Genomic DNA, 21,382 nt, shown 5'->3' on the forward strand with positions numbered 1-21,382 from the left:
AAATAGAAATTACAATAGTATAGAAGAATAATACACAAATTCTCAATCACTAATATTGGGAAGGGAAAAAACTCTCCTATCTAGAATTCTCAAAATATTAATAGGGATAAAATGGTTAAACTAGTACCTGAACTGCACAGAAGATGAATCTTACAGTTTCCCTTATTGCTTTACTTGCCACAAGAAAAGGCTTCCAAATGTTTTTGAACAGTTGTTCTTATGAACTCTGATAGAAACCATAAGCCAATTCTTTAATGTGCATTTAAAAATAATGGAAGGAATAAATAATTGATAATGCATACAATATAAGGGTTTATCAGATAATCGCCCATGAAAGAAAGAGTTTTATTACATTAGGGAATCGAGTGAACTACAGTTAGTCTAATGGTTAAAGTGCTAAGAGCATTTTCCAGTTCTCCACCAGTGCTCCTTGTAAGTAGAGGACTGAAACTTGTTTTAGTGATAAGCGTATTAAAATCCCCAAAATGCAGTTAATTTAGTGTAGACATCTGTGATATGTTGACTAATATTTTTTTGTGGTGATACAGTCTGTCTGATTTTCTTCTGAACTGTGGAGAAATACCAGTGATTATTAGATAAATTTTACTTGTAGCCATTGTAAGTAAAATTACAAGATCGAGTCCAAATTACCATCCAAAGCCACTTTCAACATTTTCAGCAGGACTACTAATGATTTTTCTCTAGCATATATCATCACGATGTTGTCAAGGCAGGAATTAGACAATTTTAGTCAAATAGACCTTGGGCAGAAGTCATATGAATGTGAAATGTGTGGTAACAAAAATGAAAGAATATTCATTAGTAATTGAGCCTTAGAAGATAATAAAGACTTTCAGTTGTGGTGCTATATTTTTCTCCAACCAAAATTGGCACTGGCCTCCTGAAAGGTTTGTGTTAGATTATGCAGTACTTTAAATGCAGTCTGCATAAGCAAACAAAGGGCAACAGTACTTACTACTTGCCAAAGATATTAAATGCATGTATCAGCATTCATTGCATGTCTCCACTGGCCCTCTCCCCACCTCGGAAAAATTAAAAAATAATCACAAGAGTACATGAACCTCCGCCTGCTGTAATTTTATCTGACAGAAATCAGCCTCACTATGCACAGAATTAACCATGAAGACACTGCTGTATAACATGAACAAACCCACAACATGGTGTTTTCCCAAATACAGCCAAGACAAGGCTATCACAGAGTGTCAGTCTACCACAGACCAAGCTGTTGCAGTGGTAAAAGCTACAACCCCCAAGTTCCAGCACCAGCTTCCTAGCCAAGAGCCCCCACCTCAAGTGCCCACCACACCAGACACCAGTATCTTGCATAAAAATCTGTAACAGCAAATGTGAGAAGCACCTGAGTTACTAATTACTGACACCACAGCCACAACCCTCTTTGCATCTAATTGAGTTATGTTGGAGCAGGGTCCACATTTAGACTTTGGCAGCTTTCAAAAGTGACAGGAGGAAGGAGAGAGGTTCTCACAACAGCTAAACAGGTAGAGCTTAGACCTGGAGAGACCTGAGGACAACACTGCATCCCTATCTGGCATTTCCCAGGAAATTCCCTTTGTCACCAGGCCAGAGGCTAGCTGGGAGGAATGCCTTTCATTTCACCTGCTGAAAGGCTGTTATTCTGCACAAACTAATCCATGTTGATTGCAAGGCCAGGGAAGCAAGGCATCACTTTGCAATGCAACAATTAAGGCTGCTGGGGCTGGGAAATTTGAATTTCCATCCCTGTTACAAGACTGCTTTTCTAGCTGATTATCATAAAATATTAAAGTACGGAAGCAACCATTAGCAGTCAGGAGCAGAAACTGAGTGAATTCCCTGATACTCTATTCAAAAGCATCTATTACCCTGGAGACCAACAGGACGCAAACTTGGCCATCCTGTGCTGCTGCATTTTTACTGCTATTGATACTCAAATTACCTTGTATTATTTCAAATTATTTACTTGCTGCAATCATATCTATTATTAAAGACAGACCTACAGCCATCTCAAGATAGATTTCAGCCCCTTCAGAAGAGGCATTTGTGGAGCCTACTCCTGACAAACTCGTAGTGACAAGAAGCAAAAAATATAAAATGTGTTACTCCATTTCTTCTCTTATGCCACCTATTGTGATAGTCACTCCTTGCTCCTGTCTGTCCAGTTCTTTCCCATGCTTTATTCCTTTATGGTCTTGATTACCTTCCCCCTTGTCATCCTTTGACTTCTATTTCTTTCTCTCATGTAAGGGGGCTTTTTGCCTTTCTTCTTTTTTTCTTTCCCTTTTTTTCAACATTAAGTGATGTGATCCTGCTATCTTCATCTACGTTTATGATACTCAAAATGCATGGACCAGAAGAGGTGAAGAGATTAAAAAAGGTAGACAAGCAAAAGTAATTTCATGGCTACTTAGCAAGAGAAGAAAGGGCTGTCACAAGGTTTTGATCACAACTGTTTTCTGACAGCTTTTGATTAGAATCCCAGGAAAAGAACTTGAAAGAGCAAATGATACAAAAATGTAAATTACACAGACCTCTGTGGCCTCTCTAGTTCCTTCTCCTTCCTTGCATTGAGAGCCCTTTTCCACTTTGAAATCCTCCTTGATGAGATTTGACAAAGTTTCCCACCATGTAGTCATTTCAACTACCACGATCAACCTGAATACCATCTTCCCAGGTGGGAAGATTTTAAAGAAATGACAGTGCAACTGTTCCTTAATTTCCTCATTATTCAAGTCTCTGGTTTTTAAATTTTTTTTCCCCCTTTATTACTGCTGTATGAAAGGACTGGACAAACAACAAAACCATGAAAAATATAAGTGCCTTCAGAGTGGAATGGTTGCAGTGAACATGGAATGAATTGTGATCTTTGATGGGATGAAGATAAACGTGACAAACTTTCAGCTGTAGCCATCAGTCGGTACTTTTCAGACCATCCCAACAGGGACAGACAGAGGCATTTTTAAGTTGTAATTGAGATTAGTCTTGATATATACAGTTGGAGCAATGCCTGTGAACTTTGCTAAAAGGCTGGCTGTGTCAACTGTCTATCACTCAGTTTCACATGAGCAGTAATCTAATGACACCACAAAAATCTCACAGTGTCCCTCGCTCCACATGTTCAGTCACAGCAGTAGATTCATGCCAGGATGCTTCAGCTGTGCTGCTGAAGGGTTTGCCTCCCCAGGTCTGGAGCACTGCATAAAACCTCACCAAAAATCGGCATTAGTCCCTCTCAGGGTGTCCAAGCCTTGTACAATGCTCAGTCTTGTAGCCTGAAAGCGCTCTTGCTCTAATCCAGCTCACTAGATTTATGGCCATGTGCTAACTGAAAGCCCAGGCATAGCACTGTTGGCTCCTGCACACTTTGGATGAAGCCCATAAAGATGGGCAAGATTGCTTGTCATGGAATAAAATATTTTGTTTATTACTACTAAGCTAACCACAAAAATATAAATAATTCTCTTTCATGTGGTGATGAAACAAAGCAATCACACTATATTGTGTTTTTAATTATTAGGTTGAAAGATTCAGTGTCTTCCTGGCATGTTTAATTCTGAGTCATATTAATCACATATATAAATAGCCAGGAACTGTATATAGTAGCAGAGGGTGGAGGAGAAGGTCAAGGAATTAGCTTGATGTTAAGAAAGCATTTCCTATGGAGTCACCAAATCTGTCCTGCATACAGACTCCTACACTGGCACAGTGAGGCACCTGTGCCCTTGTGCACCAGATAGGCCAAATATGCATCTTCAACCTCCGTGACATTTTGCAAGCTTCTCCTCCTGAAGACATCATATAAACAAAAGTTTCTTTTTGAGCCTTGGTAAAGATGAGTAACCTCCTGTTATGAGCAGCACCACCAACTGAAGGCACTGCTTTAGTGCCAAGTCCCCAGTAGCTATTCATAGAGTCTGCCACAAGATGTGCCTTCCCCACCGAAACCCACAGGAGGCAGATCCTGAAAGGAAGCATTGGCTTTACTACCACTGAATTTCAGTACGTTGAGCACAAAGTGGCAGCAAGTAATACTGCAGACAGGGTGCTAAAAGGCAGAGCTAAAGCTGGGGCCAGTCACTACTAAATGCTTTGTATGTGGTTCACATTTGTAAACTATTTTCCATACATGCAGAGTGCAAATCTGGCATTGCAGAGATTGGTCTGTCAGGAAAATTAAGTCAGAATCTCCTGGGCTTTGTTGTCATTGTTGTTACCCGGGCATTGCCTCAATGTCACTGCGTGCCACGATGCTACCTCAGATCCGTGACAGCTCTCAGCTTGCTCTGAAGGAAAGGCACGCGTTTTCCAGGCTCACTCATTTAGAATGGCAGCAGCGGGCATGACAGGGCCAGCCAGCCATCTCTCACAGAGGCCCCGGGCGTGTGGGAGCATGGCCGGGCCAGGGCCCAGCCAGGGGAATGCGGCTCGTCCTGACCTGCCGCTCCCCTGGGCTGATGATTTACCCCGGGGCCCGGCCCTCCAGCAACGGGAGATCTCCAGACTTCTCACCACGCGCACTGTCTATGAAGCCACACGTGGTTTAAACATTAAAGCGAGTAAAGGATTTGGCGGCGGCGGCTGTGATTTTGAACTAGCGCTCCGTGCTTGGCTGGAGCGAGGTCACCGGCTGCCCGTGACCACCTGCCCCTGCCCAGCCGCGGCGAGAGACCGCGCAGGCCGGGTTCCGCTCCGCCGGGGAAGGCATCGGCACCGCAGGCTACCCCCACACGGGCCACAGCCTCCCCGGGCGCCGCGGCGCGATCCTCCACTCCCGCACGGTATTTTTAGTCGCTGACCCAGTTGCCCCGCTCGGCTACCTGCGCCTCCCTCACCGCACGCTGCTGCCCGGCCTGCTCCCCCCCGCCCCGAGCAGGCGGCAGCCCCCGCCGACAAAAGCACCGCCCAGGGGCGGCTCGGTCCCGCGGCCCGGCGCCAGGTGAGGAGAGCGGAGTGCGGGGCCCGCCGTGGGGCAGGTGCGGTCGGAGCGCGGTTGCGGGGCGTCGCTCGGGACGGCACAGCCCGGGTCGACGCGGCACAGGAGGCGGCGCGGAGCCGCTGGTGAGACGCAGCCCGGAGCTGTGGCCGCCCCGGCGCTCGCGGGGAGCGGGCGGGTTGGGTACGCGCGGGGCGGCGCGGCTGGGGCCGCGGCGGGGGCTGCGGGTCCGGCGGCGAGGGCGTCCGCTGCGCGGCACGGAGGTTGCACGCAGTTTTCTCTCCTGTGCAACACAGTACAAGTGAGAGGCGGCGTGGAAGCGCCGGCGTAAGTACTCACTTCTTAGAGTTTCTCCCTCTCCGCCCCGGTACCCCAACTCGAGCTCCCTGGGACCGTGCACGGGGGCGGCGGGTAACGGCGCGGGAGGGGCGCGGAGCCGGGTCTGCCCGGGTGCTGAGATGCGTGGCCGGGGAAGTGGGTCACTGCCAGCCGGGGCCGGCCGCCGCTCGGTGCTGCTCCTGCTTGCTTTTCTCGTTTCGTTGTGGCGATTAACGGCCTGCCGCGCTCCCGCGTGCCCCGGCGCGGTGTGGCCCCGGGCCCCAGCCGCGCTGAGGGGTGCAGGTGCCGCTGCAGCCAGGTCCACTCTGGGGGGCTGCTTCTTTGGGCCGAGGAGTCGAAACTTCAGGGGTGCCTTAGTTGTGTGTTTGAGGTTGTTTTTATTATTTAATATTTAAAGGTATGGAAACAGTGCGTTGCTGGTTTAGGTTTTTCTTTGCTCATTGAATGCTGACATCGTGTTTGAAATGTTTAAAATGTGGTAGTTTGCTGCCGTGCGCCCAAGCTGTTCTGGCCCTCTATAAGGGCGCTAATACTCATGAGAGTTTGAAAGAATATCTTCAATGCTCACTCCTCCGCCTGCTGCTATTTATACTGTGCAAGGTTGGCAAGGAGAGGAGAAACAGCGTTTGTAAAGGACGCTGAGTTTAAACCTGATATCATTGTTCCAAGGCCAAAGCAAGAGTGCAGACAGTTAAAAAAGCCCCAGCAAACAGTCTCTCAAAACAAAGCAGGCCCTGCTTGCCCTCCCCGCGGCTTCATGATTGAAGGAATCACCCAAACTAGAGAAGCATCAGGTTCATGTTAGGCATACATAGGTTCTTACTTCAGACATGGCTGTGATGGTCTGCTACCAGGACTAAAGCTGTGCCTCGGTAGGGTTTTTTCTTGTTTTATGGCAGTGCTGTGGTGGATAGTACAGCTGGTGAAACCCGATGCCAAGGAGGTTATTTGAAAGATGAAGTCTCCCCTTGTGGCAGGTTCATGACTTTCACCTAGGCAGGCAAAATAAGTCGTAATTGCTCACACATTGTAAGGTTGGTAAAGGTCTATAAGTCGTTAACAATATTTGACATTATAATACTAACAAATCAGGTGATACCTGCAGGATGGAATAGATAGTCATGGTTAATAATTTTCTTCCTTCTCCTTTTTCCAAATGAACTCAACACACAGTAATGCTTCTACCTCTAAAATGAGAAAAGATAAGCTTTTAATATAATGAACCTTATTTTTTTGGGAGCAGAAAAGCTTCAACCTGCCTGATTTATATCACTGAGATATTTAGAATGGATGGTGACCTATGTGATGTAGTTTGCTGCCTGGATTACTAAATAAGAGAGCTATTAAAAATTATTTATTCCTCATGACATGCACCATGCTCCTGTGGAACTAGAGAGATGTGCTGTAGCGGCTGGCTCACGTGACTCCATACCAGCCACTGGAGCCAGTTTACCTCTCCTAGTGCTAATTATCGTGGGTGAGCAGTAGGTTGCTTTTTGAGCTCTGCTTTTATACGACATAATTGTACATGTGGTAACAAGGCTGTAATTAAAATTCATACAGTCACTTTTAAACTATTGCAGAGTTCTGATCTCTGGCTGAGAGCAGTCTACTTCAGAACTGTGGTTAAAATAGTGACGATAGTAATCTCATAACTCTGATGCTAAAACGTTACCTAACACCATTTTCCGTCCAGGGTGAACATGAGTCTCTGTGTAGAGATTCTAGAACATATTTGAACAAATGTTGAAGTTTTACTAGCTGGCACCTCAAAACTGGTGTTACGGGATCTTTTTTTGAGCTTTCTGGAACCAGTAAATAACAAGTGTTGTTGCTGGATCCATAACTGCCTGGTTCTCATGTATTTTACTTAAATCACTTCTTGAGTATTGATTTCAACTGTAAGATTATGTGTGTGAAAATGCAGTGTAAAGTGCAAATAAAAAAATCTTGACAAAGTCAAGATTTAACAGCATAATGACACTCTAAATGCATTTGGGTCTCCTGTTTCTAGCTTTTGCATATTGTGGTTTTAAACTTCTGTCTGCAACCAGGAATGGAAGAAGTAGATTTCTTTTTTTTGTGCTAGGAAGAGCCAAGATTCTTGCACAGAGATGGACTGTTCCAAAAAACCTAAACTATAAGGAGAGGTTGGGTTTTTTTTGAACCTGTAGGATTTAGCATTGTGCTGAGATGTAACATGTCAGGTAGCTAATGAACTCAACCATCTAACAAAATAATTACTTAAGAGTTGCAGCAGAGATTATGGAGTACAGATTAGCCAGCTGGAAATGTGGGACTGACTTTATATATGTATATAAAAATCAAAGTATACCTATGTTTTGTGTATGTGTGCATATTTTATAAATTATGCATTATGTATATCAATATAGTATGTTACATATCCATGCTGAAGTGTGTCACTGCTATATTATGGTTGTTTGATGTTGAGAGGGACCTATATGAGTGAAAGTGCCACATGTGGTACGATCCAGCAGAAGCTGCTGAAGTGATTGCCTGCCCTGATGTCCTTAGGTCGCTTTGTTGTCTTTATTGAATTTAATTAGGGAAATCAAGCCCTTTAAAAATTGGTTTTATCCTATGAGTTTAGAGGATAACTTGGCGAGTTTGTGGGATGCTCAGTCTGTGTAGTAGTTTGGAGTTAAAGCTAGGCAAGCTCTTTATTCTGCTTTCCTTGGTTTCTTGTAGAAGTGGAAACAAAAGTCAGTACTTCCTCAGTGTTTGTGAAGCGTAACTGGCTGTTGTACATTTTTTAAAGCAAACATTAGTGAGAAAGATAATAGCCTCATTCTTTTTCAGGGAGCACTTGGTGGAGTTTTTTCCTTTCCCTGATGTGTGAATGTGTTTTTAGACTCAGTAGTTACACTGTCAGTTGCTTTCTGCTTTCCTGCTTCATCTGTTGCACAGAGGTTATTCCATAGACTGCATTGGCTAGGTCGAGGTAAACTTTATTACTTGAAGAAAAAAGTAATGCTGTTTCATAATTTTCTGTATCCTGTAAGTGACAAAACATTTTGATTATGAGCCTTAGTTTTCAACAGTAGTGGGCTTTTTCCAGTACAAAAAGTAATGTCAAGACTTAATTTTTCTCTGAACAGTATGATTTTTTTCCTTTTTCCCCCCTATTCCTAGCATGTATATTAACTCCAGTTTTATTTCATTACCTTTTCCTTTCCTTGGATGAGCTGCATGAATCCGTTATGAAAAATTACACTTTTCCATTTAAGTTCTGTGGCTTGAACTCCTTCACTTAATATTATGTTTAGTTTTTGCACCAGGAAGAGCCAAAGCTGCTGTGAGTGGATGATTATGATCCAGTCTGTGCATCACATGGTTTCTATCAACTCTCCAGCCTCCCTTGTCAGTCCTCTTTAGGTGGTTCCCCTATGATTGTCATTTTGTTTGACTTGATCATAAAATTTCTTTTTGCTCTTCCAGTTTGATGAAATCTAAATGTGATTTTTCCAACATACTCTCAGCAATCTTAAACAGATTTCACAAGTATTTTTGCATTCTTAAATATCCAATAAAAATGGACAGTAGCTCATTTTTTTCATTTAATATTGCATATGTGTATTCACATTTACATGAGAATCCTGCAGGGAAATGAAACTAGTGCACTGAAAGCAGCAGGAGTCAAGATTTTGTAACCCACATTGAGTTTTGATGAAGTGGTCCAACCTGCAGGACCTGCTGAATATATGTGTGGTAGCTGTCTTTCTGTTCAGTGATGGTGGTCATCAGCTGTACAGCAAACCTCTTGAGATGGGCCTAAAATAATCTGAAGATATTTAGCTGCACCATTGTTCCAGGAAGGTTTGAAAAGAAAGGATGTGTATGCAAAACGGCAGTCTGATAGAGGTGTGGTAAAGAGTGTAGGCTGATAAATCAACTGCTGTGAAACAAGAAAGGCTGCCAACTTGTACATCAGTTACAGTTTGTGTGCTCTTCCTCACAGTAAACACAGTGTACCGTTTTTATTTTGCTTGGTGTTTTACCTACATACTCTTAGTGAGATAAATGTGATGTACTCTTACTTGAGAAAGCTAAAGGTAAGAGTTGTATTTTAAGACTATGGTGAAAGACCACTTTTAAACTGGAGGTATAAATGGAAGATGCTGTGGACACTGGCATATACATAGGACACATCCTGTTCATGCCTACTCTACCACAGTCATCAGTTCTTGGACAAAGTTTGGGATGCTTGCTCTCAATATCCAATTCAAACGTTTTAGGAGTAGTGAAATATTTCATTTACTGTGGTTGCTAGAGATATTTGAATCACAGAATCTTAAAGGTTAGAAGGGACTTCGAGAGATCATCTAGTCCAACCCCCCTGCCAGAGCAGGACCTCCTAGAGTAGGTCATACAGAAACTTGTTCAGATGGATTTTGAATGTCCCGGGAGAAGGAGACTCAACAACCCATCTGGGCAGCCTGATCTAGTGCCCCATCACCTTCACAGTGAAGAAATTCTTTGTGTTTCTTTGGAACCTCTTATGTTCCAGCTTATACTCATTGCCCCTTGTCCTGTCTTTGGACATCACTGAGAATATCACTGATGACACCAAACTGGGAGGACTGGCTGATTCCCCAGAAGGCTGTGCTGCCATTCAGCGGGATCTCGACTGGCTTGAGAGCTGGGCAGAGAGGAACCTCATGAGGTTCAACAAGGACAAGTGCAGAGTCCTGCATCTGGGAAGGAACAACCCCATGCACTGGTACAGGCTGGGGATTAACCTGCTGGAGAGTAGTTCTGCAGAGAGAGAGGTAGGAGTGCTGGTTGATAATAAACTAACCATGAGCCAGCAATGTGCCCTCGTGGCCAAGAAGGCCAATGGCATCCTGGGATGCATCAAGAAGAGTGTGGCCAGCAGGTCGAGGGAGGTTCTGCTCCCCTCTAACTCTGCCCTGGTGAGGCCTCATCTGGAGTCCTGTGTCCAGGTCTGGGCTCCTCAGCTCAAGAGGGACAGGGAAGTGCTGGACAGAGTCCAGCACAGGGCCACCAAGATGATCAAGGGTATATAGAACATCTTTCATACGAGGAAAGACTGTAGGACCTGGGGCTGTTTAGTCTGGAGAAGAGGAGACTGAGGGGTGATCTTATTAACATTTACAAATATCTAAAGGATGAGTGTCAGGAGGTTTGGACATCCCTCTTTTCTATAGTAGCTAGCAACAGGACAAGGGGTAATGGGATGAAGCTGAAACACCAAAAGTTCCACTTAAACATAAGAAAAAACTATTTCACTGTGAGGGTGAGGGAGCAGTGGCACAGGCTGCCCAGAGGGGTTGTGGAGTCTCCTTCCTTGGAGGTCTTCAAGACGTGCCTGGACATGTTCCTATGCTTCCTGATCTAGGTGGACCTGCTTCTGCAGGGGGGTTGGACTAGATAATCTCTAAAGGTCCCTTCCAACCCCTACCTTTCTATGATTCTATGAAAGTATTCTGAAATCACTTCTTAGCTTCCCTTTTAAAGTCACATCACTGATATTCATAGCCTGTTCCACCACTCCGTCACTCTCACGGTGAAATAGTTTTTCTTATGTTTAAATCAAGTCTTTGAGTCTGCAGTTTTCTTTGAAAATGCTGCAGTATACACAGTTATCAATTGTCTGTGAAGTACCTTTGGGAGTCACTTTTTCTAACCTCCAGATCAAATTAGGTCTACTGCTGATATAGTCAGCAGTTCACCCATGGCAGGAACTGAGTCTTGAAAATCTCTCTGGATGGAGATTCTGTAACCCATTTTGGATAGTCTACAAAGTTATTTTCAGAGAAAGAATAACTTTGACTGATGAGCCATTTACAGGATTATAGGCAAGGGATGATACAGAAGTCAGTTGGCAGTTGTACCCAGTTTTGGGGTTTGATACTACACTCTTTCAGATAAAATGCGAAGAGACCTTCAAGGAAATTGGTCTGAAGTAAGTTGGTGGTGGCTGTTGCTTGTAAAATTACACTGATCAGATGATTCATCCTCTTGCTATGCAGGGCGCTATCTCTTTTCTTGCACCTCGGAGCTACAATAGATTGCAGTTCTGCCTATAGGTATGTGCGGTTCTTTGAATGTTGTCACCTGCTGTGAGAAATTCTCATATGCTTCCTTTGAAATTAGTTGCTTCTCTTTTGACCTGCTTATCCTTTCATACAGTTGAATCTGCAACGTGTTAAATGTCCTTAGAATTGCTTTTAACTTGGTGAAAGTTATGTACAAGTTTTCTGAGAGACACTAGCATTACATTTGACTTTTTTTAGTGGTTTATGGGTGAGAAACTGGAAGACTGCTTTTTGGATGTAAGTACAAATAGCCTAATAAATAGTCATCCTGCAGAGGTGTCATATTTACATGTGGATTTGGAAGTCTGTCTGTGCAAGATTTACCTAAAGATTCAGAAGTTCTGTTAACCCATGCAAGGTGGTGGTCAGTAGAAGTTACGATGTATAGAGCAAAAGCTACGTATATAGCTGACTTTAACTTGTAAATTGGGCTTCCAGTTCAGAGAAGTATAAAGGATTGATTGGAAATTGTCAACAGTGGACATACTTTTCACTTTGGGTTTGTCGTTGCACTTTTTTAATGCTTATTTTGTTAATTTTGATGTCTTGAGTTCTGTGTCACTTGTCTGTAACTGCAGTATTCTGTACTGGTAGTTTTCTCATGTCTATCTTGTCCTTTAACTTGCTCAGCTGAAAAGTTATTGCAAACTCATTTTCTGTGAACGTTTGGAAGTAACTAGGGAATGGTGAATCAATGTAAAACTATCTTTAACAGTGTCAGAGTGCTATCATGTTCTCAAGTTTCTGTGATGTTCTTTTGAGAAAAATTGAAGAATAATTTGAAATCTGGATTGAAAGACATTTAACACTCCTTTCTGCCACAGGCAGTGCTGTTTAGACTATCACATCATGTAACGTGGTGTCACTTGAAGATAAAACTTCATCAAAAGAAGAGTTTCACCTGTCACAAAGCGTGAGCTTTCCTGACATCTTCATTAATAGGCTTTATTTAGATACTTGTTAAACTTTATGCTGATTTGCACTGGTTCTCTTCATACTTGAATAGTGTTCTCTGGGATTAGCAACTCCAAATGTCATGGTTTTAAGGTAACACAGCTTCTATTGAGGTCTCTTCTGTCACTTATATCAGTTTATGTTTTTCCCAGTAATTAAATGTGATTAAAAAAATAAAGTGTTCCATCTCGATTTGTTGGCCCAGATCTCTTTAACTGGCTTGTGTTGGTGGAGGAGATGACAATTAAACACACTAAAGCTCAAATAAAACCAAAACCCACTAGGCTGAAAGGACAAGTGGTTTGAACTACTAATTCTTGTAGCAATTATGAGGGTTTTCACTTTGTGGAATGTAAACCAAAACTTTTGTTAGTGATCTTCTGTCTTGGTTGTTTGGAGTACACGTTGCGCACAGCATGAGGCTGAAATACTGTGCTTGGTCAGCTAGTCTAAGAAATTAGCACTGAAGTTACCTCCTCATATGATTGGGTTTTAATCTGTCTCGTTAGGAAATGTTTTGCAGAGATCAGACAATTGCATTTGATGTACTTGAGAGCCTCCTGTTTTCTTTAATGCCAATATACAGTTCTTGGTGAAAGGCTCAGTACAGTTTGCTATGGGTGTTACTGTTCTGTTTGGGTATTTTTTTGGTAGGTAAGTTGGTTTGAACTAGGTGGTGCTTTGTCCACCTTTGAATGTGAAGGACTTCATGATTCCATCTGAGAGGCTTATCAGCTTTGGTTTTGCATGTGTGGTTGCATTCAAACCATTACTATTACTGTGTTACTTAGTGGCTCTTCTTCTGTCCTTTTTTTTTTTTTTTTCTTTTCTTCCCTGTTCCCCCATGCCCCCTGGGTTATTGCTTTGGGGAGAAGAAAGATGGGAAAAGGAATAGTGATTTATTTCTGATTCATAGCTGAAGCTCTTGATGACTGAGTGGGTTCTTTGTTGACCCTGACTGCCTAAGCATGAGAAGGGTTCCACATTGATGATGTATCTACTGAGTCATCTCAACAGTGTTGCATGACAGTGTAAACTTCACCCTTGGTGCTGTCTGTCTATGGGTGTTTGATGCAGGCCACTTCTGGATGTACTGGCCTAGTGGTTCTTGGCACCACAAGCAGACTCCCATCTGTTGCAGCACTCTCATCTGGTTTGTGCACAGCTTATTGCTTTGCTCCCATCAGCAGTAAGGGATTTTAAAACCATTACTCTGTGCTTGACTGTTATCTAATCTTGGTAACCCTATTGATTGCAATATTCCATTCTTGCAACGCTTCTTAATTGCATGGCTTGTCTGGCAGTTTCGCCTCTGCAAGACACCCTTAGTGCTGACTTGATAGTTTTATTGCATTGTAGATATCTGGGAGATGTCTATAGAAAATTGTTGTTTCTTGCTGCTAGTACTGCCTGGACAACCCCTTGTTTCAGATATGTTCTCTACCAGATATTTTTAACTGGGCAGCCTATATGGTGTCCATTTCATCCCAGTTGTACTTAAGGTGTAAGTTAGCAGGAGCTAAACTGTACTGCAGACTTCCACTAAAGAGAATGATACTTCAAATATTTTCTTTACTCCTCATTTAGTGATATGAGTCAGATTTGGAGCACTTTATTTTCTCTTTCAAGTAGTGTGGAACATGTTGGTTTTTTTAATTGTCTGTGAAATTTTATACTCTTCAAGTGCCTAATACCAGCAACTGCCATCAACAGTGTCAATGTACGGGAAGAGAAGCTGCTGATTACAGCTCATAGAACAGCATGTTTTAGCATATAAGATGTGGCTCAACCTAATGAATTTGTTGCCAGCATTGTCTTAGAAATATTCTTTCCTCACATAAATACTTATCATACTCTTTTCTGGTTGTGCTGAGGGTAATTTTAGTTGATGTTCAGTTGTAGTTGTATTTTTTTTGGTCAAGTTTGTTATCTACAGGTAGATTGCTGGCATTCCTTCTTTATAAGCTTTCCCTAAATGAAAAGAATTCCTCACAGATATTTTGATGTGGTTGTGTTCTTACTTATGTCTCAGTATAAAAGTGTCTTGAAGCTACAAATGTCCGCTGTAGTGCATCTGTGTTTCATCTGCTTTGTTTTGTGCTCCTTAACAGTTCATGGGACCAGTTCAGAAGTTGTTACAGCTGAGTATTACGAAATGGAGCTGTTTGGGTGTTGTCTCTACTATAGTAATATAATTAGCTGGAGCCTTGGTGCCAGAAAGATAATTGCTGGTTCTGCAATCAGTATGAGTTGGTGGCCCTGGGCAGCTGGATACCTTCAGGCGGTTGCTCTTTTGGTGTCTGCCTAGAAGGATGACAGAGGCTTGCCAAGGAGTTAGGAAGCTCACTTATTTTAGCATGTTGGAATCTGCAGTTGCAGAATAAGTGTTCTTGCTCTGCACCAACTCATCTAATGAACAGCTGCTGATATTGACTTGGACTTGTGCAGAGCACTGCTTGATCTAAGGTTTCTTCATCCTTTGTAGCTCCTTAACATTCTAATACCAGGTAGTATGAACCTTATGAGCTTGACAGTTTTCTCAGGAGATTATAAAGGCTCTTGGTCATCCACTTAATTATGTGTACTGCTTGTGTTAAAAGCTTACTGCCATCTTATTACACAGACACACAGATCAAGATATGAGTAGTTTCTGTATGTGGCTAGGAGTCATAATTACCTTTCTTGCCTTGCCTAGAACTTATTTGGGTTTGTGTGTCATGGATCTCATGTAATAAAGTGTCTTTTTACCTAGCAAATAGGCTCCAAAGTCAAATACTGTAAAGCAAAGTCGTTTGCATCAATAATTTCTCATAGGGTTCATAGTGTTTGTATCAGGTGTAACTAGTATTTATTTGTGTTCCTGTGCTCTAATAGTGCTGCATCTCAACACTTCAGATGTTAACAAATCTGGATCCAAATTTCAGCCAACTTGAGCTGATGGTTAATTTAATAACTTAATTGCAAGGTGATAATTGAAAAGCAGTTGTCTTCAGTTTTCTAGATGAAGAGGATATATTATTAGGCCTTCTGAAGCTAAAAGCTGCCTCTGCTCAAAGGAGTATTGCAGCTTTAGCCATTAGCAAAACTATTGAGTGTGCTTTTGTTTTTGTTGTGTTTGACTAGTAGCATCCTTGCTTGACTTGTAGCCTGTTGGCCAGGTACCTCAAGCAGCAGGCGGTGATGTCTTCCATTTCATTTGGGAGTCTCTGTTTTGGTTTTTTTTGTGTATGGCTTTTGTTGCCTGTCCTAGCCTGGTGATGATCAGCGTTGTGATTGTTTCCCTTAGTACCCAGCCATCTTTATAGCAATGTCTCCTTTAAGCTGAACTGTTTATGACCCACAGTTGTGGTTGTGATGGTGTGTAAGCCTTACTCTACAGTGGTGTATAGCCAGAAACACACACTTGTAAAAATGGACTTTTTAGACAAATAAATGCTGTGCAACCTTGAAAGGAGTGACTATAACCTACCCAAAACTGAGAAGAGTGAAGGTATTGAACTGCAGTGGTAAGAGCAGGCCTTGTAGCAGGACGCTTAGCATGTGGGCAGAGCTCCAACCTTTACTCTTGTGTGTGGTACCCTGTAGGTAAGTTGTCATCTAAATATAGCAAGCCTGTGTGGTGGGGGGGAGGTTCCCCATGATGGGCTACTGTAAGTGCAAAGCAAATGGGAAAGCTTGGTCTTTCACAAGGTCATTTCATCATAGGCTTTCAGATATTAGCAGTCGTTCAGCTTTCTTGTTGAAGACCTTCTAAGAGCTGAGTGGGAGACTTTTGGTATCAGTTTTGATGTTTTTTAATTTGTAATGGGATGCATATCATTGATAAAAGAAGTCTGACTCTGTAGAGGTCATTCCATAGTATCCACATAAGTTATATTTAGAACTTACTTATATCTGATTGGTGTCAGAGTAAAGCTACTGTTACAAACTGCTTATTTATAAACCCACGGTGAATGTCAGCTTTCTCTAGAGGGGCAGCCTGGAACTTTGTTCTTAAAAAAAATTGTGGGGAAAAAGAAGAAAATCGAGTGCAATGAGTTCTTGATGATTGTGTTGTTTTGCCAGCTGACAGCTTCATGTAAAACTAGTTTTACTCTTGTCAAATGTAAATATAGCCAGATGCTGTAGAGAAGTCAGTTTCTCAGTCTCCAGGACTAATCGTGGTATGCAGTTAGCAGAAGATGGCTTGTGAGAGAAACAACAGCAAAAGTAGTGTGCTGGCTCCTTCCCTGCACCTCTTTGGCAGATCTTCTCCCTCTCCCCTCCTTAAATAATTTAAAAATACAATATTTGTGTTCATCCCATTTCTTACTTAGTTATGAGCAAACAATTATTAACTGTGCAGATCCTTCAGTCTCTTAAATGTTAGTAGCCTTTCGGTGTGTGTGATTTATTTTCTGGTTTTGTTTGAGAGAAGCACAATTTTAGAGAAATCTTAATTGGCAAGTTCAACCTTTTTCCTGCCTCGAAATAACATTGAATAACTGGGTAATCATACAACATATTAAGAGGAGTAAACACAACAGCCCTGTTGTTCATCTAGCTTTTTGTTGTTTAGCATGTGTTTTGTAAATGTAGGTAAGAGCTCAGTGTTGTGGGGTTTGGTGGTTTTGTTTGTTTTCATTTAAGCCTCTGCCGAATTTTTTTTCCTTTGTCACAGAAAAATATTTAAAGTTAGGTTTATTTTGACTTAAACCTGTCACTGTAGAATATTGGTTATTAGTGTTTTGACAGCTGGGTTTTCACATGGAATAACTGAAGGAAAACTTGCCTATGAAATTGTCAAAAGCTTTCTACTTTGCTAATGCAAAACAGTGGGTTTTTTAATCACAGAAGATGAATCTGTAGTGCCAGAAGGGAAGAATGTCACATATCGTGCGTCTATCCATCCTTGCAGGGAAAGGAAGTCTGACATTGGAGCAATGATGAATACTGCAGTAATTTTTCCATGCTTGGGAACTCTTCCATGCTCTGCACCTCTTCCAGAAATCACTTTCACAAAGTGGCAGAATGGCCTTTGTACTTAATGATACTGTCTAGAGAACAAATTTAATCTCTCTGGACTAACGGCTGCCTTTTTACAAACCAGTGACTTTGAGGTTAATGTTTAAATATTTAAACGGATTTGGCTCATTGCCATTTAAGTAGAACAACATGTGCTTAACCCTGAGACTCAAATAATTCCCTGGGTAGCAAAGAAAAAAAAAATTGCTCAATAATGCAGTGATCTGGTAACTTCAAAGATTGTAATTTAAGGCTAATTTTGAACAAGGGTATCTTAAAGGATAACTATCAGTTTGATTTTCCTATTTAGCTGAGGGGAAGGGAATTTTTACAGGTGGTATCAGAACTTTTTGCAGAACTTTTTAGGTTAAATAGGAGCACTAATTTGTGGGTCGAAGTCCAGTGTGAACAAGCTTGGTGTAGATTCTGGTAAAAATAATACTAAAAGACACTGATCTGCATGAAGGGTTCTGAAACTCATTGAAAACTGGATAACTTGTTAAATTCAACTAACTTTATTTTTAATTCTCTTTGGGTTGGAAAGCAAAAGTTAGGCAAAGATTTGATTGTAAAGCTCAAACTACATTTGTGAGTCTCAATATTTACGATTTGCAATGGAAAAAAGAAAGCCAAAAGCAATTGCACTGGCATTCTTAAGGTGTCTAATTCTCTTTACCTTAATGCAAAGGACTGTATTGCCTGTGTCTGGAAGAAGTAGGAGCTTTGACCCTGAGACTGCATCTCTAATAAAGTCTTAGTCTGACCTTAAGTTTACCAAGAACTCTGCTAAAAGCATCCCTTTGGGAGAGTGCTTCTCCTCTCTTGTGCCAGGTGATGCAGACCCAGGTTTTCTGCCAAGTACCTCAAGTATTTTCTGTTAGTGGCCATGTCTTAGCCATACTGTATTGGTGACTGTGTGCTTTCTGTAGTTCAGGGAACAAAGCAGCGTAGTAAACATGCTGAGATAAGCCTGACTGGGCAGAAGGACACAATTTGTCTTTCTCATCTTGTTTTGTTATACAGATCTCATGTTTAAGTCAAACAAGTATGTAAATTTTTCAACATGCGTAAAGAATGACTTAAGAACTCTTAATGAAAAGCATTGTAAATCCTATAGCTTCAAACCTATGAAATAAATATTTGAGGTCGCAACAACTTCCTGGACAATTATTTTGCTTAACTGTGATTAAGTTGTATGGTATTTGTATTTCATCACGGAAGTTAAATACTCTGGGCCAGTGTTTCAGTTAATTGATTGAGTCCACGTTTGCATATCATAAAGAAGGGAATGATACTGAAAATGGCCAGCACAGGATTAATACATCACATATTATGTGATTTATGTGGCCCAAAGAGGTGGTGCCTAAGTAAATGGTTATGAAATATGCACAATGCCAAAAAGCATTCTTCTGTGGGCAGTGCAAGTGCTGCAACTCTAAAACTAGCATGAACTGCTTATCAATTTCTGTCATCTGTGCTAACAATTGGAGACAAAATTTAATGATAATTTAGGGTATTTGTGGATTTCATTATTAATGAAATAAATTTCTACTTAAATACTTGTTTCTCTTTCCATCCCAGGAAGGGAAGACAGACATGCTTTTGCTTGACCAGTCTCTTCATATAATCTGCTAGTGGTTCTGAGGAGAAGGCGAGATCGAACTGAAGAAATCAGAGTTCATTTCTGAGTGTTTTACAGACAGATAATAAAACGATAATCTGTGTTTCACCTAAGAAATGAGACAGTAAATACTACTGCTAGAAAAGTTTTAGGAGGAGCTTTACTACACATTCTTTTTAAGATTAAGCTTTTGAATCTCAACTTCTGATGAAAAAGTCCGATTTCCAGCCCTTGTGTTTAGTTGGATGAAGGAGAACAAGGTGTTTGGACTGTCAGTTCAGCTCTCAGATGTTTATGGTGATCCCTGCCTGGTGCTACCCTGCGTAGTTGGCTTGCTCTTGCAGGACTCCTTAGTGCTGTATAAAGGCAAAAGACTCTAGCAGTTAAAGTGATTGGCAAAAAAATTGAGAAACCTGTCCAAGAAAGCATGCGAGCTTTAATCAGTTGATGAAATGTGAACGGATGGGTCAAAGAGAAGATAGATACGGATCCATGTTACTCTGAAGGGGAGAGGAGGAGGGTGCAAGAGCATGTTTGGGTTGTATTTAGAGTGAAAGCTGTTTTCCATGAGGGAAGTTGTCATGAGCTAAGTGGGAAGTAAAAACATAGAAACGTCAGCCCACAGCTCAATGTTGACTGATGCTAAAGCAGCTTTTCAGAAATCCTTAGGATCAGGTCCAAGCCATAACAGCTTCGAGTAGTGACCCAGGATGGTCACGTAAAGGTGGGGTGATGGCAGGCTTGGCACAGCAAGGGAGGGATGACCTGGACATGCAAGCTTTAGCTGGTGATTTTTTTGTTTTGGGGGTGGTGCTAGCACAAGATTGTTAGATGGCTGTGGCAATATATCCCACTCTGTCCTGTTCTTCAGCTGAGCAGCAGCAGAACTTAACACCTGGTGAAGTACTGAATGGAAAATGCCAGTGGTGCTGAGGGGGGGCTTTTCCAAAGAGTATACCTCTAGTCAGTGTATATATAGTTGTTGTTTTAGTTCCTTGGGATTTCTATGTGAGTTTTCTTTATGATTATTATAACCTGGAGACAGATATTTATATACTGCAGGTGCTCAGCTGTCTGTTTTCTGTGAAGTTTCTAGTAGAATGTATTTTTCTGTTGGTGAACACAATGAGCTGGGAGCCAGTATTTGAACTGAGATGGGACCTTGATGACAAACTGTGTAGTGACAAAGTCTTGGCTCTTCTTCCACTGGTGAAGATTCCAGTGGATCTGTAGTATCTTGTGTATTGGATGGAGTTGGAAGCCCACTGCCATCCATATAATTTTTGCAAGTCTCTTTCAAAAACAGAAATAGTAGATTTGACAGATTGGTTAACTTGACGTCCTGAAGCACTTCAATACTAAAAAGCTTGTTGGTGGAGATAGCTTAGAGTTGTTTCCTGATCTGAGAGCAAGCATTTTATTTGTTAGCATCTATAACTAAGATGTTTTGGTAGTGCAAGAGTTTTCATGTACTTCTCTGTAAAAGAGTTAATTGATATTCTGTGCTTTCTTTTAAGGATGGTGCATTATCAATTCTCATTTACAATCATAGTTAACATTATTTATTGTAATATGTAACACCAAGAGAATGCACATTACACATATTATCCTGACTTATTTTTTCTGAAGTATTAGAGGTTGGATTTCTCTAAAAAAGAAATAATCTGTAGTTTTGTGGCCCTTTAAAAGACATCAAGTTGGTTTCAGTTTCTTATAGCTTAAAAACCCAATCATTGAACTGTATAAATTAAATTAATGGAAAGGAAGTTCTTTCTTATTGAGAAAGAGAAATTACTCTAGAACATTTAACTCTCCAACTGTGTATACCCAAAGCCAGTGGTTTGTCTGAGTCTAAAACATTGTCAGCGAGCACATGCCACTCAAATGTCTTAATTTGAATTATGAATATGCTACAGTGGAGTTTAATGTAGTTGTCATAATTTCACATTTAAATTGTCTTTGTTAAAATGTATTTGTTTATATTTATTGCAATTCATTTGTATCCTGAGGAGATAAATACTTTTGGAGGGTGAAGGTAACCTTAACATTGTTTTACATAGCTAGTGTATCGTAGCTTTATTTTTATTTTCTCTTTTACTTTTTGTGCAATGTTGAATTAATTGAGAGGCTGCAGTAAACAGGTGTAACAGCAGATTACAGGCTTCTAAGGTAAATCTATGATGTGGTTAATTTAACTGAGTAAGGGAAAAGCTACAGTTCAGCTTTTTGGAAGGACCATATTAATCTTTTCTTGCCTGTAGCAGATAGGAGTGAGAGGCTGCGGTTTATGTCACTTAAAGGACATGGTGAGGGAAAACTGTTAGTTCTGTAGGGCAAAAATGAATAATTGTTTGATGTGCTACAATATGACTTTTCCAAACAACTGTTCTTTCTGGGGGTTTGGACTAGGTGATCTCTAGAAGTCCCTTCCAA

General features: G+C 41.4%; 1 protein-coding gene across 3 annotated transcripts in view; it reads left to right on the forward strand.

Annotated features, from left to right (window-relative positions):
- Nucleotides 1–4,961: 4,961 nt before the first annotated feature.
- The window catches only part of MTUS1 (microtubule associated scaffold protein 1), a 130,229-nt gene continuing 113,808 nt past the window's right edge, over nt 4,962–21,382 (forward strand). For 2 of the 3 annotated variants that reach the window (XM_061993523.1, XM_061993525.1), the window contains exon 1: nt 5,205–5,278. The gene's annotated coding sequence lies outside the window, so the exon portion shown is untranslated. Of the gene's footprint in view, nt 4,992–5,204; nt 5,279–21,382 lie in introns of those variants that run through there. The other variant, XM_061993524.1, reaches the window with a different exon arrangement.

This window comes from Colius striatus, chromosome 3 (genome assembly GCF_028858725.1).
Source record: "Colius striatus isolate bColStr4 chromosome 3, bColStr4.1.hap1, whole genome shotgun sequence".
Lineage (NCBI taxonomy): Eukaryota > Metazoa > Chordata > Aves > Coliiformes > Coliidae > Colius > Colius striatus.